The sequence below is a fragment of the Lathyrus oleraceus genome, chromosome 2 (genome assembly GCF_024323335.1).
Source record: "Lathyrus oleraceus cultivar Zhongwan6 chromosome 2, CAAS_Psat_ZW6_1.0, whole genome shotgun sequence".
In the NCBI taxonomy this organism is placed as follows: Eukaryota; Viridiplantae; Streptophyta; class Magnoliopsida; order Fabales; family Fabaceae; genus Lathyrus; species Lathyrus oleraceus.
The window spans coordinates 51,118,199-51,135,955 of record NC_066580.1 but is presented as its reverse complement, the minus strand read 5'-3'; the positions used below and the strand labels follow the sequence as shown (position 1 = coordinate 51,135,955).

The 17,757-nt window shown below is 38.3% G+C and overlaps 1 long non-coding RNA gene across 1 annotated transcript; it reads left to right on the top strand.

The window, feature by feature from the left end:
* Positions 1 to 767: 767 nt before the first annotated feature.
* LOC127118049 (uncharacterized) lies at positions 768 to 13,088 on the top strand. Its single transcript, XR_007802083.1, has 2 exons — positions 768 to 1,342; positions 12,757 to 13,088. It is a non-coding gene; the product is annotated as an uncharacterized LOC127118049 (long non-coding RNA).
* The last annotated feature ends 4,669 nt before the right edge of the window (positions 13,089 to 17,757 follow it).

Sequence of the window (17,757 nt, the reverse complement as noted above, 5' to 3'; positions counted from 1 at the left end):
AAATATTAATTAGTTTGTTTAGTTAGATTTTGTAAAATATTAGTTAGAGTATTTTTTTTAATATTAATTAGTTTTTCTAAATATTAGTTAGTTTTTAAATATTAGTTAGATTTTTCTTTTTAACATTAATTAGTTTTTTTAGTGTTAATTAGTTTAAGTGTTAGTTAGCTTTTTTATTAGTTAATTTTAAATAGTAATTAGTTAGAGTTTTTAAAATATTAATTAGTTTTTTATTTATTTAATAATTATGAATATATGTATCTTACATTGGATTCCCTCCACATAAAAGACAAAAAAAATTTACTCAGTAACAAAATTCAAAAAAACCACTACCTCCTTCCCTGCTCCACTCACTCCACAACCAACTACCTCTCCTCTCTCTGGTACCAACCTAAACGACAAAAATAAACAAAATAAATTCACACTATTCACTCTCAGACGAAGGACGGACCATTCACTATTCACCCATCACTCACAATTCCATTCACTCTCCCTCAGAAAACCCTTCAATCACCACTAAACCCAGCTCAGCCATCAAATCGCTATCCACCACCGAAACCCCACCGTCAAACTCATTCTCAGCTCACAAAATCCTCTCACACAAATCACTCTCCCTCACCTTCATATCTCACTCCCAAATCCAAAAAAACCTAACCGCCGCCACCATCCGCTTCGCCTCCATCTTCACATGCATAACCGTCGCCATCATCTCACCATCAACCTTCAGTTCTTCAACCACTCTAACCGTCAAACCCTCACCATGAATCGCCATCACTAACCGTGAAGCTCTCCGCCGCTCAAACCTCCGCTTCTTCACCACCAACAAACCCTTGCGAATCCACCGTCCAAAATCACCACATGCGTTAACCCCTTTCGGCTTCTCACAAACCCCCTCTGATTCGCGTTTCGCCGTCACCTCCAAAGCCCTTAACCACCGTCCTCTTCCATCGCCTCTCTCAAACATCTTTCTCTCAACTCTAAATCATCAAACCGAAACCCCACAACCACCGTCAACCCTTTTGACCACTACCAAATGCGACCTCTTTCTCCTTCGTCGCTCAGAACCAATTGAGTGTGTGTCGAATTTGCTCATGAACGCTTTAAATCATTGTGTTTGACAAGTTTGCTCCTGATATTATGTTTGCTCTGGTCGCAAGTTGTGTTTGTTGTTTAACAGGTTGCAAATTAATTTTCTTTGGTTCGTATTGAGGCTGGAGGCTACGTTTGGATACTGCCGAAGGTTCAACAAGAGAATCCAACTGTGAAAGCTGAAGTGATAAACGCAAGCTTCTCTACTCTAGCGCCTCCCCTTACTCGACGTCAACGTTGGTCTGACATTACGGTAATAATGTGTGTCGCATCTTTCGTCCTATTGTACCCGTTGTTGTGATTACTTTGATTTCGATTTCGAGTTGATTCGCATTGCACATATTGAGTTGTTTGTATACTGCTTTATGCTAGCATTACGCTTAGACTTCGAGTCATTTGATGCTGTATGTTTAAAACCGTTGCAGAACAACATCCATAGCTTTCACATATCACGATTCCGGTCACAATTCAGCTTTGATTATATCTGTGAATTTTCAAATCTCTGTTTCACTTTTATCCGAAATGTTGATGATTGTAACGTCAGGAACATAAGGTTACTCTGTTGATTATATATTTCATAATCTTGATTAAAGGAATTATAGGTTTGTTTAGGTTGTGATTCCTGGAACGTGGTCTTGTTGTGGTGTGAATCCTGGATGTATGAATATGTGAATCATGAGCCAAATGCGTGTTGTACTGTGGGTAACCGTTTGTTGATACATTTTCTTTCTCGCGTGAATTTGTTTATTGCGCTTCATCATGCCATGTAGAAACTTGGTCTTACTACGGTCCTTACAGTAAATTAGTTTTAATAGCAATACAGTATAACTATGCACAAATACTTTAAGAATGTTAGATATAATTAGGAGGTGATTAATTGGAATTTTAAGCCTTGGGCTCGACTTTTCTATGTCGTGATACATTCAAGGACTACAATACATTAACAGAATATTTCACCGAGTTACGATTTTGCGAATACCATGTGCTGATTAAATCAATGTAAACTCCTATTTTTTTTCTCTTTTGGCTTAATTAATTAATTAAAACTTAATCAGTTTAATTTTTATTAATCAATTTTAATTAACTTAATTATTTGATTAATCAAATAATTTTGATAATTAACTTTAATTAATTCAATTAATCGATTTAACCAAATTTTAATAAGTTAATTTTTGCTAAAAAGAATTGGATTAATTTCTTCCACTCTCACAAACTTCACATTATTTCAAACTAATTTATTTCACAAATCATCTTTTCATAAATCATTTTCAATTGCAATTTTATTTCAATTCATCATCCAACACAAACCAATTTTAAAAAGCACATCATACAATTCTCGATTCAAGTCGAGCCCATTTTAAAACACCCTTGTAAGTCGATTGCTCTTAGCATCGCCATCAACCTCACATAGCTTACTCTTGGGCTTTCTTACAATGAGACCTACTTGATTATTGATTAATCGAGTAGATGAAATAATACACTAAATCAATTCATTTATTCAATCAACACAAATTCAAATCAATTTTTCAAACCATTTAACTTTTAAAGGATTTTATCTTAACATAAATTTGGGATGAAAAGGAGATAGTAAGCGTACGCTTCACTATTTCTCAAGCACTTGAACAATTGGCGTACGCCATATTGTGTGAGTTCTTGTCACCCGATTAAACTTCAAATCATAATATTTCAAAATATTACTACAAATTCTACAATCTTTTAATTCCTTATTTCAGATGAAAAGAGGATAGGAGGCGTACGCCTTACTATCTTTCGATTATTCGACTAATTGGCGTACGCCACATTGCTCGAATCGTCGTCATCAATTTTAAAACACAAACGAGTAAACTCAAATCATCGACCTTTCCAAACCTACCAATCCAAAATTCAAACTTTTCTCGTGAATCACATACAAACATCTAAACATATCTTTCTCAATTTAAACTTCGGATGATAAAAGATGGGAGGCGTACGCCTCACAGTCTCTCGATTATTTGGATAATTGGCGTACGCCATATTGCACAAATTATCGACTTCCGACTAAAACACGTTAAATAAACTTGGATAAGGGAATAGGTGGCGTACGCCTCATTATTCCTTGAATAAGCAAGTAGGAGGCGTACGCCTCACTACCGTGCATATTCAACATCCACAAACACAAGCTTTCAAAATAATTCGAACGAAAAAGGAATAGAAGGCGGACGCCTTGTTACTCCTCGAAAGAATTGGACGATTGGTGAACACCACATTGCTCAATCTTTCGTCGTTCTTCAAAAAACATCTCAAACACATTAAACCTAACTTCTCGCCCCCGTGCGATCGAAACCAATCAAAACCCAAACACATCAAATTAACTTGTCACCCCCGCGTGACCAAAACCTATTCAAAAGAACACTGTCAATCCTTTCTAATGCGCACAACAAACCAGTGCTAGAGCCTCCCCCGAGAGTAGACAACGCCAGCGTTTAGCCGTTAGAACGCCGACTTACACAGTCGTTCATCAAAACAAAACACACCCAAATATTCGTAGTTGCCCGAACTACGAATGCTCTGATTTCCTTATTGCACCATAAGGATACGTAGGCAGGAGATTGCTGTATCTTCGCGAGCACACTAATAAAAAACCTCCCATTTCCCCCCTCCTGAGGTCTTCATCCATATCTATCATCAATTCTAATCACTCGAAGCAAGCAGATAAACAGTCAATTAACAGTCAAATAGCAAAATCAGACTAAGAGGTTCCCGTTGAGTACAACGGACGTAAGGGGTGCTAATACCTTCCCCTTGCGTAATCGACTCCCGAACCCGAATATGGTTGCGACGACCATTATTCCTTTTTTTAAACGGTTTTCTCGATATTTTCCTATTCCTTCATTGGAATGAATAAAGTTCGGTGGCGACTCTGTTTCGAACAACATTTTTTCCGCGTCCTATCGCGAGGGATCGCATTATCATCATTTTTGAGGTGCGACAGACTGGCGACTCTGCTGGGGACCCTGCTCCAAGCAAGAGAGAGTCTAGCCTAACTTAGTCTGATTTTGCTATGACTGTTGGAAGATATTCTTCTCTTCCATACTTATTTCTCTGTATTCTTTTTTGATTATTTGTATTGTATGTATTTTATCTTGATACTTTGATATGGGACTTGGTGTATGCTGTGAGATAAGCTCCATACCCGAGCTTCGAGAAGAACTTAGAACCCGGAGTTGTGTAGTATTGAACCGAGGGGCGTACGCCTATTGGGACAATACGAAGACTCCACCTAGAGTAGATCTGTTTGGAGTTTCCATCATAATATGGCTAGCCCATCATTGCGGTGGAGGTTCTAAACACGATCCGTGACTCTAGGGACCTCGCCTTAAAACCAAGTTTTGTTTTCATAATCGGTGATTATGTAGTATTGAACCGAAGGGTGTACACCCTGTTCGTACAATACGAGAATCCCACTTAGATTAGATCATTTCAGAACTCTCATCACGATGTGGCTAGCCCACCATTGCGAGGAAGTTTTGAACTTGATCCGTGAGTCTAAGTTCCTTCCTTGAAAACACAAACTTTAGAACCTACCCTTGGGAATTTCTAGTAATCAGAAAAACCCGTATTTCTTCTTGTTATCCTGACGTACCAGACGTGTGAATAATCTTGAGTCTGTATTCCTCTGCGAAAAACATGGCAAACTTCATGCATTTGCATATCATAAACATGCATTGCATTTCATCTTCCAGAAATAAAAGCTTATACCATATTCTACCCTTTGTCCAGTAAACGCTGACTACTCGACACCGGTACGAGACACGCCGCAACTACAAGATGACACTTGAACAGTTGGAAGCAAACCAGGTTTCAATGAGGACCGACATTGACTCCATGCAGGCAAAGATGGACCGTCTGCTCGAGACCATGTTACTCTTGGCCCAGAAAGAGAAAGATGCTGAGACTAGCGCTGAAGCCAGGAAAGTTGCTATCGAGTTTGGATCGCCATCACTTAGCATCCCTGGAGTGATTGACCTTGATGGTAACTCTAATCAACCTAGAGAAGGACCGATCCATATTCCTATTCCCATGGTCAACATGAACCCCCATGAGCACTCTGCTACATCTGCTCGCCATGGATCCATGATGGGTGACGAAGATCCATATGACGCCTTCTTCATGCCACAACCCGCCAAACCTGCTGTTGAAGGTCTCCCAGACCCAACTGTTGATAGACTCCATGCTTTGGAGGAAAAGTTTAAGTCCTTGGAGGTTCACACTACTCCCGGTTTGGACGCTGTTGATATGTGCCTGGTGCCAGGTTTGGTGGTTCCGCAAAAATTCAAAGTCCCAGACTTTGACAAGTACAAGGGAATCAGTTGCCCGAGAACTCACCTTAGAGCCTACTGTCGCAAAATGGCTGCCCACATCAGTAATGATCAACTCCTGATTCATTACTTCCAAGATAGCCTCAGTGGGGCATCCTTGGAGTGGTACATGCAACTAGAGAGAGGCCAGGTCCAATCATGGAGAGACCTTGCTGAAGCCTTCCTCAGGCATTATCAGTACAACACTGATCTAGCACCCAATCGCACACAACTGCAAGACATGACTCAACGCAACAATGAGTCATTCAAGGAATACGCCCAGCGGTGGAGAGAGCTTGCATCTCGTGTCCAACCTCCTCTCCTTGACAAAGAGCTAATTGACATGTTTATGGGAACTCTGCATACCCAATACATGGAGAAAATGGTAGGATCCAGCTTCCCAACTTTTGCTGAGGTTGTCTCCGTGGGAGAACGAATCGAGAGCCAAATCAAGAAGGGAAAACTACCTTGTGCTGCCAATGCTTCAAGTGGGATGAAGAAACCTTATCCTAATCTCCCAAAGAAGCCAGAAGGTCAAACCAATGCTGTAATGAGAGGAGGAGGATATAGGGCAACTCCATATGCTCCTATGCCTTACGATCAGGTTTCTGCGGTCATCCCGACACCATATCAGCCACCCTATCAGCAACCTTATCAAAAGCCATATCAACAGCCGGCTTACCAACAGCCGCATCAGAATCAACATCAACGTGCTCCACAACAACGTCAACCTAACCAGCAGAGGGCAAGGAGGCCAGAAAGACATTTCGATCCTTTGCCAGTATCATATAGCAAGATCCTTCCCTACCTGCTAAAGGATGGATCAGTTGTTCTGAAGGAGATAGCACCTGCAACTCCACCTTACCCGCCAGGCTACGATGCCAATGCTCACTGTGAGTATCACATGGGTGCACCAGGGCACACAGTGGAGAATTGTAAGGCTTTCAAGCACAAGGTCCAGGACCTGGTTGATAGTAAGGCACTTACATTCACGCCAGTAAGGCCAAACGTTGCAACAAATCCCATGCCGGCGCATGCAGAGTCGAGTGAAGCCCGAAGATGATGTTCCTCACCAACCTGATCAGCAGAGTAACCAAGATGAAGGCTTGTCCATTTGAATGAAGGCAGTCATTATGCCAATTTTACCATTTTGCATTCTTGTAATTTGTTCTTGTTTGTTTAAGTACTGTATTGCTTTAAACATTGTTATTTGTATCTGGTTTTATTAATGTGATGATTATGCATGCTTTGAATCAATCTTTCATATTCACTCATCTATCACATTCACAAATCACAAACACATACTTTTTCCACTTCACCTCCTTTATCACACTTGTTAGTAAATGTTGGAAGGAGGATGACGAAAACACAATACTCATAATTGCTGATCGAATGCTTTCAGATAAAATCCTACTAATGATGTACAGGCTTTGTTTCAAATCCCCAAACACTGGAGAGATAAGGAGTTAATCCCTAGTCAACCACTTCGAGCCTAGAAGTAGGAGTTTCTTTCAGATCTAAAAAACCCTTACGCTTAACCTGGGGCAGGGTAGTGTTCAGTTAATCTGACTACACATTCAAATTACGAAGATGAAATATCTCATACAAAGATCAACCATATGACATTCTTCACACACATCCTGAAGTGTCGAAGAAACCATACAAATCCAAATTTTATGTTGGTTGTTCTTCAATGACCAGTGACTTGGCAGTCACAATTCAAAAAAAATCAAAGAAAAAACCCGCTAAGTCCAACACCTTAAAAGGGGACTTAGGCAAAAACAGGGGCAATCCCGATGGATTAAAGCTTCAACAAGCGGTCCATGCAAAAGTTAGGGATCAAAACAAATTGAAAGAGACAATGAAAGTCTCCAACAAAACAAAACAAGATTCAGTGACCACCATACCAAAATCAAAAGGGTCACCGACATCCGAAAACCAAAATAAGGTGGCTGCCATTCCAAGAGACCTTGAATCACCATCTTTATCCTTACACCTGCAAAAGTGAATGTGTGTGAATTAACTGAACGTAGGAGTGGAGATCATCATGAAGAAGGGGTGGGTTAAAATAAACTTTGAGCCTTATATCCTTTCATTTCAATAACCATGAACCAAGCCACGTTACAACCCTCAAAAGACCTAATTGAAGTAAGGTTTGTTCTGAAAGCATAATATAGCAATGTTGAGTAAACTGACTCCGAAAGATTTGCTAATACTCTTTTCTCACTATATCACTCACACGCTAGCTAAAATCAGCACCGCGTTTGGACTCATGATCCACTCGCCACACACTACCGCAACACTTCTAAAATGAATGGTTGTTTTTCAAAACTTGCATAACTGTTGCATTAAAATCACCATTTCTTGAATAACAACTCTTAATTGTCAGTCAGTGCTTGACATCAAGAAAATTCCAACAAGGGGAAATTCAAGAGGCACTTGATCGTTGGTGCTGACACGAATCAAGATCATCCTGTGAATCAGGGGCATGGCATTTTCTGATCATGTTGACCTGAGAAGCAGTCAGTATAAGATAAATCTCCAAGCATCGGTTGATCAGGGAGGAAAAACACTTCAATACTCAGTATGTCTGAGACAAGTCCCCAAAGGCTAATCAGGGGCAGACCATTGCAAGATTCAGGAACTGGGAAAAACAGACTCAGACCATGTCATGGGACAATCACTCCTAAGGTTTCCTTTCAAGGAAAATTCTTTTGAATACCCTACATACTGGGGCAAGACAAAGTTGCAAGGGGCAAATTCCCTTCATATCTTCAAGTCAGTCAAGCAGATTGCATCAAGACACTAGTAATTGCTTGAATTCACCACCAAAACGTCAAAAGTTCATACCAGTACAACATCACATCTTGACAAGAATCCTTGCAGCACATCAAAAGCACAACCATCATGCGTTGATCACGTCGCTATGCTCAGTTACAGGCTGACCAAACACTTCAGAAGAAGGACTGAGATCTTCTTAAAGACGAATACACAACTTATCAGCAAGAGATCAAACTTGGGGCACCAAGAGTATCCGCATCTATTGCGTGTTCATCACATCATCAACTACCGAGTGTCGGGAAGTCAGATCCTTCCACCTATCAACAGTCCAATCCACATTGACAATTACCAGAAAAACCAAAGCCCACCTTTTTGGCATCCCGCACAAAAACAAATACAACCAGCACTGGTTTCCAGAAAATACATTGCCTTTGAAAAGGGGGGCCAATCCCAAACAAACCAATCAGTCCTTTGCATTCAAACATGCATCACATGCATCACCTCATACATAACGCATACATGAAATTTATGCATATAGCACGAATCAAAATCCAAGGTTTAGTCGTAGGCATCCAGGCCAACCCTCAGTTGAGTCATTGTTTTTCTCTGAGTGAGTTCCTACCCTACTATCGAGCGTTCCCCCATTGAGTTACATCCTTCAACCTTTTGTTGCATAGACATATCCTCAGCTAAGTCAAACATTGTTTCTCCAAATACTTACCTTGTTTCACGTTGAGCGTCCCTCAACAAGTCGTTTCCTGTAACCTTTTGTTGACAGAAACTACATCTCCCCAGAGAATATTGGTTTTGCAACCTTTTGTTGTTGATACCCCAAGTAAATCTTACCCATTAATGTTCCAACATTACCCAACAAATCAGGTCTACTGAACTTTGACGGTAGCCTTATGTTTCCAATATTTTTCTCGCTATCATCCTTTTGGTGAAAGTCCATTGAGGAATAATATTGATCATCACCCTGTTTACGATAACCGTTACCCTTTTGGTATTGGTAAATCATTGACATTTGTGATCCTACCGTCATCCTTTTGGTGTCGAAGATCCCTGAAGTTTTGGTACAACCTTCATCCTTTTGGTGAATGGTGACCTCTGCAATTATTACAAGCTTACCGTCATCCTTTTGGTGTCGGCGATCCTTATGGTGATAAGCAATCCTTGTCATTCTGGTTCAATCATCATCCTTTTGGTGATGACGTCCAGTTCAATCTAAATATCATCCTTTTGGTGATAAAGATTATGGAGTTCAGTTTAAGCTATCATCCTTTTGGTGATGGTGACATTTGGAAAGTCCAATCCCACTGTCATCCTTTTGGTGTCAGCAATATTTGAAGTTAATATAACTTATTATCATCCTTTTGGTGGTAACAAGTTTTGAAGTTATGATCTCACCTTCATCCTTTTGGTGATGGTGATTATGGATTCATTATCATCCTTTTGGTGATAACGAGTTCTGTTGTTTGTAGTACCTTCATCCTTTTGGTGATGGTGACTATTGACTTATTATCATCCTTTTGGTGATAACAAGTGTTGTTGATTGGTCTTACCTTCATCCTTTTGGTGACGGTGACCATTTGAGTTATGGGCTCATTATCATCCTTTTGGTGATAACGAGTTTTGTTATGATCTTACCCTCATCCTTTTGGTGATGGCGATCATTAAGTTTGTGTCGGCTTATTATCATCCTTTTGGTGGTAACGAGTTTTGTCGTTCGACAATACCTTCATCCTTTTGGTGATGGCGATTGTCGACTTATTATCATCCTTTTGGTGATAACAAGTTTTTGTCTTGATCCTACCTTCATCCTTTTGGTGATGGTGATCAATTGCGTGTGTACTTATTATCATCCTTTTGGTGGTAACAAGTTGTGTCTTTTAACAATACCTTCATCCTTTTGGTGATGGTGATTGTTGACTTCTTATCATCCTTTTGGTGATAACAAGTTTGTGTCTTGATCCTACCCTCATCCTTTTGGTGATGGTGATCAATTGTGTTGTGTGCTTATTATCATCCTTTTGGTGGTAACAAGTTTTGTCTTTTAATTATACCTCCATCCTTTTGGTGAAGGTGATTGTTGACTTATTATCATCCTTTTGGTGATAACAAGGTTTTGTGTTGATCTTACCTTCATCCTTTTGGTGATGGGGATCCTTTGAGTTGTGTGACTTATTATCATCCTTTTGGTGATAACAAGTCTTGTTGTTGGATCTTACCTTCATCCTTTTGGTGATGGTAATCTTTGGAGTTGATGACTCAACTATCATCCTTTTGGTGATAGCCTTGATATTTACACTCCCGGTAATAGGAAACTTTATCAGAATAACCATCATCTTTTTGGTGACAGACATCATCCTTTTGGTGATAACTACTGTTAAAGCTTGGTTTCCCCATCATCCTTTTGGTGATGACAATCCTGAAAATCATGCTGAATCTCTGCCATCCTTTTGGTGTCAGAAAACCGATCCCACCTTTGTCTTCACATCAGATACAACCTGCGCAAGATTTGAATGTTGACTCGAGGGTTGGCTTTGATTTGACATTCTACCCCTGCTACCTTGGCATCCGTTGCATTTTCATCTGCATCTCTCCATTACATTTCAAAGGACAAAATTTGGATCCTTTCGTATTTAATTACCTTCTACCACGAACGTATGATGACCATTGTCATTCTTACCTTCTAGTTCAAGATAATTAAATAGGGGCAGCTGTCGTACCCCAATTTTGTCCGGGCTTATTTTAATTTCTTTTCAAAATTAATTTCAGTTTCATTTTTGCATCATACACATAACATGACACACATTTGCATCATGAATAAATGCCTGAAATATCAATCAGAGAGAATTTATTTGAGAATTAAAAAAAAATCGGTTGAATTGTCAAGAGTTGAAGAAAAACTGTGATTTATTTAATTTTCCGAATAATTTGTACTCAATTTTTAATTGGTAATTTTCTTTTGTCTAGATATTTGAAAATTAGTTAGTTTTTATTTTAGTTATTTAATTAAGTTAGTTAGTTTATCTAAATATTAATTAGTTTGTTTAGTTAGATTTTGTAAAATATTAGTTAGAGTATTTTTTTTAATATTAATTAGTTTTTCTAAATATTAGTTAGTTTTTAAATATTAGTTAGATTTTTCTTTTTAACATTAATTAGTTTTTTTAGTGTTAATTAGTTTAAGTGTTAGTTAGCTTTTTTATTAGTTAATTTTAAATAGTAATTAGTTAGAGTTTTTAAAATATTAATTAGTTTTTTATTTATTTAATAATTATGAATATATGTATCTTACATTGGATTCCCTCCACATAAAAGACAAAAAAATTTTACTCAGTAACAAAATTCAAAAAAACCACTACCTCCTTCCCTGCTCCACTCACTCCACTACCAACTACCTCTCCTCTCTCTGGTACCAACCTAAACGACAAAAATAAACAAAATAAATTCACACTATTCACTCTCAGACGAAGGACGGACCATTCACTATTCACCCATCACTCACAATTCCATTCACTCTCCCTCAGAAAACCCTTCAATCACCACTAAACCCAGCTCAGCCATCAAATCGCTATCCACCACCGAAACCCCACCGTCAAACTCATTCTCAGCTCACAAAATCCTCTCACACAAATCACTCTCCCTCACCTTCATATCTCACTCCCAAATCCAAAAAAACCTAACCGCCGCCACCATCCGCTTCGCCTCCATCTTCACATGCATAACCGTCGCCATCATCTCACCATCAACCTTCAGTTCTTCAATCACTCTAACCGTCAAACCCTCACCGTGAATCGCCATCACTAACCGTGAAGCTCGTCGCCGCTCAAACCTCCGCTTCTTCACCACCAACAAACCCTTGCGAATCCACCGTCCAAAATCACCACATGCGTTAACCCCTTTCGGCTTCTCACAAACCCCCTCTGATTCGCGTTTCGCCGTCACCTCCAAAGCCCTTAACCACCGTCCTCTTCCATCGCCTCTCTCAAACATCTTTCTCTCAACTCTAAATCATCAAACCGAAACCCCACAACCACCGTCAACCCTTTTGACCACTACCAAATGCGACCTCTTTCTCCTTCGTCGCTCAGAACCAATTGAGTGTGTGTCGAATTTGCTCATGAACGCTTTAAATCATTGTGTTTGACAAGTTTGCTCCTGATATTATGTTTGCTCTGGTCGCAAGTTGTGTTTGTTGTTTAACAGGTTGCAAATTAATTTTCTTTGGTTCGTATTGAGGCTGGAGGCTACGTTTGGATACTGCCGAAGGTTCAACAAGAGAATCCAACTGTGAAAGCTGAAGTGATAAACGCAAGCTTCTCTACTCTAGCGCCTCCCCTTACTCGACGTCAACGTTGGTCTGACATTACGGTAATAATGTGTGTCGCATCTTTCGTCCTATTGTACCCGTTGTTGTGATTACTTTGATTTCGATTTCGAGTTGATTCGCATTGCACACATTGGGTTGTTTATATACTGCTTTATGCTAGCATTACGCTTAGACTTCGAGTCATTTGATGCTGTATGTTTAAAACCGTTGCAGAACAACATCCATAGCTTTCACATATCACGATTCCGGTCACAATTCAGCTTTGATTATATCTGTGAATTTTCAAATCTCTGTTTCACTTTTATCCGAAATGTTGATGATTGTAACGTCAGGAACATAAGGTTACTCTGTTGATTATATATTTCATAATCTTGATTAAAGGAATTATAGGTTTGTTTAGGTTGTGATTCCTGGAACGTGGTCTTGTTGTGGTGTGAATCCTGGATGTATGAATATGTGAATCATGAGCCAAATGCGTGCTGTACTGTGGGTAACCGTTTGTTGATACATTTTCTTTCTCGCGTGAATTTGTTTATTGCGCTTCATCATGCCATGTAGAAACTTGGTCTTACTACGGTCCTTACAGTAAATTAGTTTTAATAGCAATACAGTATAACTATGCACAAATACTTTAAGAATGTTAGATATAATTAGGAGGTGATTAATTGGAATTTTAAGCCTTGGGCTCGACTTTTCTATGTCGTGATACATTCAAGGACTACAATACATTAACAGAATATTTCACCGAGTTACGATTTTGCGAATACCATGTGCTGATTAAATCAATGTAAACTCCTATTTTTTTTCTCTTTTGCTTAATTAATTAATTAAAACTTAATCAGTTTAATTTTTATTAATCAATTTTAATTAACTTAATTATTTGATTAATCAAATAATTTTGATAATTAACTTTAATTAATTCAATTAATCGATTTAACCAAATTTTAATAAGTTAATTTTTGCTAAAAAGAATTGGATTAATTTCTTCCACTCTCACAAACTTCACATTATTTCAAACTAATTTATTTCACAAATCATCTTTTCATAAATCATTTTCAATTGCAATTTTATTTCAATTCATCATCCAACACAAACCAATTTTAAAAAGCACATCATACAATTCTCGATTCAAGTCGAGCCCATTTTAAAACACCCTTGTAAGTCGATTGCTCTTAGCATCGCCATCAACCTCACATAGCTTACTCTTGGGCTTTCTTACAATGAGACCTACTTGATTATTGATTAATCGAGTAGATGAAATAATACACTAAATCAATTCATTTATTCAATCAACACAAATTCAAATCAATTTTTCAAACCATTTAACTTTTAAAGGATTTTATCTTAACATAAATTTGGGATGAAAAGGAGATAGTAAGCGTACGCTTCACTATTTCTCAAGCACTTGAACAATTGGCGTACGCCATATTGTGTGAGTTCTTGTCACCCGATTAAACTTCAAATCATAATATTTCAAAATATTACTACAAATTCTACAATCTTTTAATTCCTTATTTCAGATGAAAAGAGGATAGGAGGCGTACGCCTTACTATCTTTCGATTATTCGACTAATTGGCGTACGCCACATTGCTCGAATCGTCGTCATCAATTTTAAAACACAAACGAGTAAACTCAAATCATCGACCTTTCCAAACCTACCAATCCAAAATTCAAACTTTTCTCGTGAATCACATACAAACATCTAAACATATCTTTCTCAATTTAAACTTCGGATGATAAAAGATGGGAGGCGTACGCCTCACAGTCTCTCGATTATTTGGATAATTGGCGTACGCCATATTGCACAAATTATCGACTTCCGACTAAAACACGTTAAATAAACTTGGATAAGGGAATAGGTGGCGTACGCCTCATTATTCCTTGAATAAGCAAGTAGGAGGCGTACGCCTCACTACCGTGCATATTCAACATCCACAAACACAAGCTTTCAAAATAATTCGAACGAAAAAGGAATAGAAGGCGGACGCCTTGTTACTCCTCGAAAGAATTGGACGATTGGTGAACACCACATTGCTCAATCTTTCGTCGTTCTTCAAAAAACATCTCAAACACATTAAACCTAACTTCTCGCCCCCGTGCGATCGAAACCAATCAAAACCCAAACACATCAAATTAACTTGTCACCCCCGCGTGACCAAAACCTATTCAAAAGAACACTGTCAATCCTTTCTAATGCGCACAACAAACCAGTGCTAGAGCCTCCCCCGAGAGTAGACAACGCCAGCGTTTAGCCGTTAGAACGCCGACTTACACAGTCGTTCATCAAAACAAAACACACCCAAATATTCGTAGTTGCCCGAACTACGAATGCTCTGATTTCCTTATTGCACCATAAGGATACGTAGGCAGGAGATTGCTGTATCTTCGCGAGCACACTAATAAAAAACCTCCCATTTCCCCCCTCCTGAGGTCTTCATCCATATCTATCATCAATTCTAATCACTCGAAGCAAGCAGATAAACAGTCAATTAACAGTCAAATAGCAAAATCAGACTAAGAGGTTCCCGTTGAGTACAACGGACGTAAGGGGTGCTAATACCTTCCCCTTGCGTAATCGACTCCCGAACCCGAATATGGTTGCGACGACCATTATTCCTTTTTTAAACGGTTTTCTCGATATTTTCCTATTCCTTCATTGGAATGAATAAAGTTCGGTGGCGACTCTGTTTCGAACAACATTTTTTCCGCGTCCTATCGCGAGGGATCGCATTATCATCATTTTTGAGGTGCGACACTTGGTAGCCCCCAGACCTAGGTGAGTTGCATCGAACTGTGTTAACAATGGCTTGTGTCTCTTGCACTACTATTCTTTATCTTTATCCTGTTTGTATTATTCAGATATTAGTGTTGTGACATTACCTTCGACATCTCATATCTGATACCAGAATTTGAAGAAGGTTGATTTTTGAATGAGCATGGCAATGTATTTATAGCTAAACCTGATGCCAAGTGAGGAAATACTTCTGTGCATGATCATTGGGTCCTCCATGCATGGGCCTGTACAGGCGCATGTGAGGCCCAAAATTGGATGTAATCACAAGCTGAAGTCATTATGAGATGCTTTGGATGTGCAAAAGGCATGTTGTTAGCTTGTGCATGAAGATTCAAAGTGAATTGCATAATTGGACATAAATGTTAAGCCCTTCGAAATTCATACATGGCAAATCCAAACATGGTGGTGTGAGTAATGGTTGGAAAGCTTTTTGGATAAGGAACAAAAGTTATATTGGGAAAAAATACATTTGGAGTTTGGAAATTTATGAAAACAGACCATGAAGCTTCAGGTACAAAACATGTATAAGTTTCCTTTGAAACTTTTTCCCAAAAGTGACCAACTTCAAGCCCTTCTGTTCTAATGATGTATGCCTCAAATGGAAAAACCTCCAACATCAAAGTTGTAAATAGTTTCAAGATGATCAATTTGGACGTAAATTTGGCCTCATTTGGATTTTTTATGAGAAAGTTATGGACACTTGAAGTTGGACATTTTTCAAATTCAATGTTTTTGGTCCAAAGTGACCTATAATGTTTTGTATTATCACATGTGTTTCTTTTAGGATTATGAAATTTTGTCCAACATAACATTTGAATTAGACATCTTAAGATTTCCAATGCAATTGGTCTTACCTCAAAATCATAAAAATTGAAGAAGTTAGGTCTATGGGATGTTGACCCAAAATTAGGGTTTCAGTCAAAATGACCTATAATGTTTTGAAATGAATGATGACCTTCTATGTTTTAAATCGATTTTTGATGAACATGAAAGTTGTTCATATGGTTCTTAGTAACAGTTTTTCTCTTGGGTTCATCTTCATTTGACAAACATATCAAAAGTTGTGTCTCAGTGGATCTTAGATTGGTTAGATGACTTGACTAGTCAACTTCTCAAGGCCGAACTTCAAATCTTGATGAATGAATGATTGAGGATACTCACATAGGCTCATATATGTATAAAATAATTAATTAAATAACTTCCCTTGATTGAATTTGATCATAGGTTGAGGTTGCTTCATGAGCAAGGCACAGTCAATGCACAGTTGAATTAGGGTTTCCTTGGGAAACAATCCTCAAACCCTTTGGTTTATCTTGATCAAATTGGAAAATTGAGATAAATGGGAGACATATATTATTATTAGGAACCTTTTGAACCATTGTCATGCTTGTTCTCATCTTTATCTAGCCACTTCATTGAGTATAAGAGCCTCCTAGGAGCAGGGGATCACCTGATCACTTGAGCTTCAAAACAAAAGAGGTTAGTGACATATTTTTGTGCTTTTGGTTAGTAAACAAGATAAGAAAAGAAATAATATACAATACAAGCATGCTTGGTGGTATCAAACCAACTCATAAAAGTCCTAACCCTAGGGTTAATGAGCCACACATGCTATGATCCTTGAGGCAATGCAATGAGCAATGATATGATGCCATGAGGGATCTTAGGGTCAAAATTAGGGTCTTACAGATATGTGATTGCATAAGAATCCTTTTTCAAAGAGAGTTCTTTTACAATTTCCTCTTCCAATGTGGGGATCTCATGGAATAACTTAAGGTGGTGTCCATTTACTTTGAAATTTTTATCAGTGTCTTCATTTTTTATTCTTGGGTCAAAGAACATTCTTCTATAGGTGAAAGTGTCGAATGTAGAAATGAAAATGGTGTTCTTTGTGTCATTTGATACAATATAGATCTCATTTTTCACAACATCCAAGATCAATGGGTTAAGCCGCATTTGGGGCTGCCTAACTTATTTTTCTCCATCCTCAAGTAAGATTCTATGCATAACCATGGAAAGACTAATAGCAGGAATGTCAGCCAATGTCCATCAAATTGCCTTCTTATGTTTCTTTAATACCTATAACACTTTTTGTTCATGTTCAGATTCAAGTTTAGATAAAATTATTATAGGTAAATTTTATTCAAATTCTAAAATTCATATTTTAAATTTGAAGGGAGTTACTTAAGGTCTAAACTAGATGGTTTCATAATGGATGGCAAACCTTTGGCAACTGGAACTACATTTACATCTTCAACATTAACGTTGTCAGTAGAAATATCATAAGAAATCTCAACTTTAAAACACCTTCAATTTCAGCACAAACTGAACAAAAATGAGTATAAGTACAAACATCACAAGTATAAGTGTCATCAAAATCAGACAATGAACGGAAATCAACAAAAAGTGAATCAGGTAC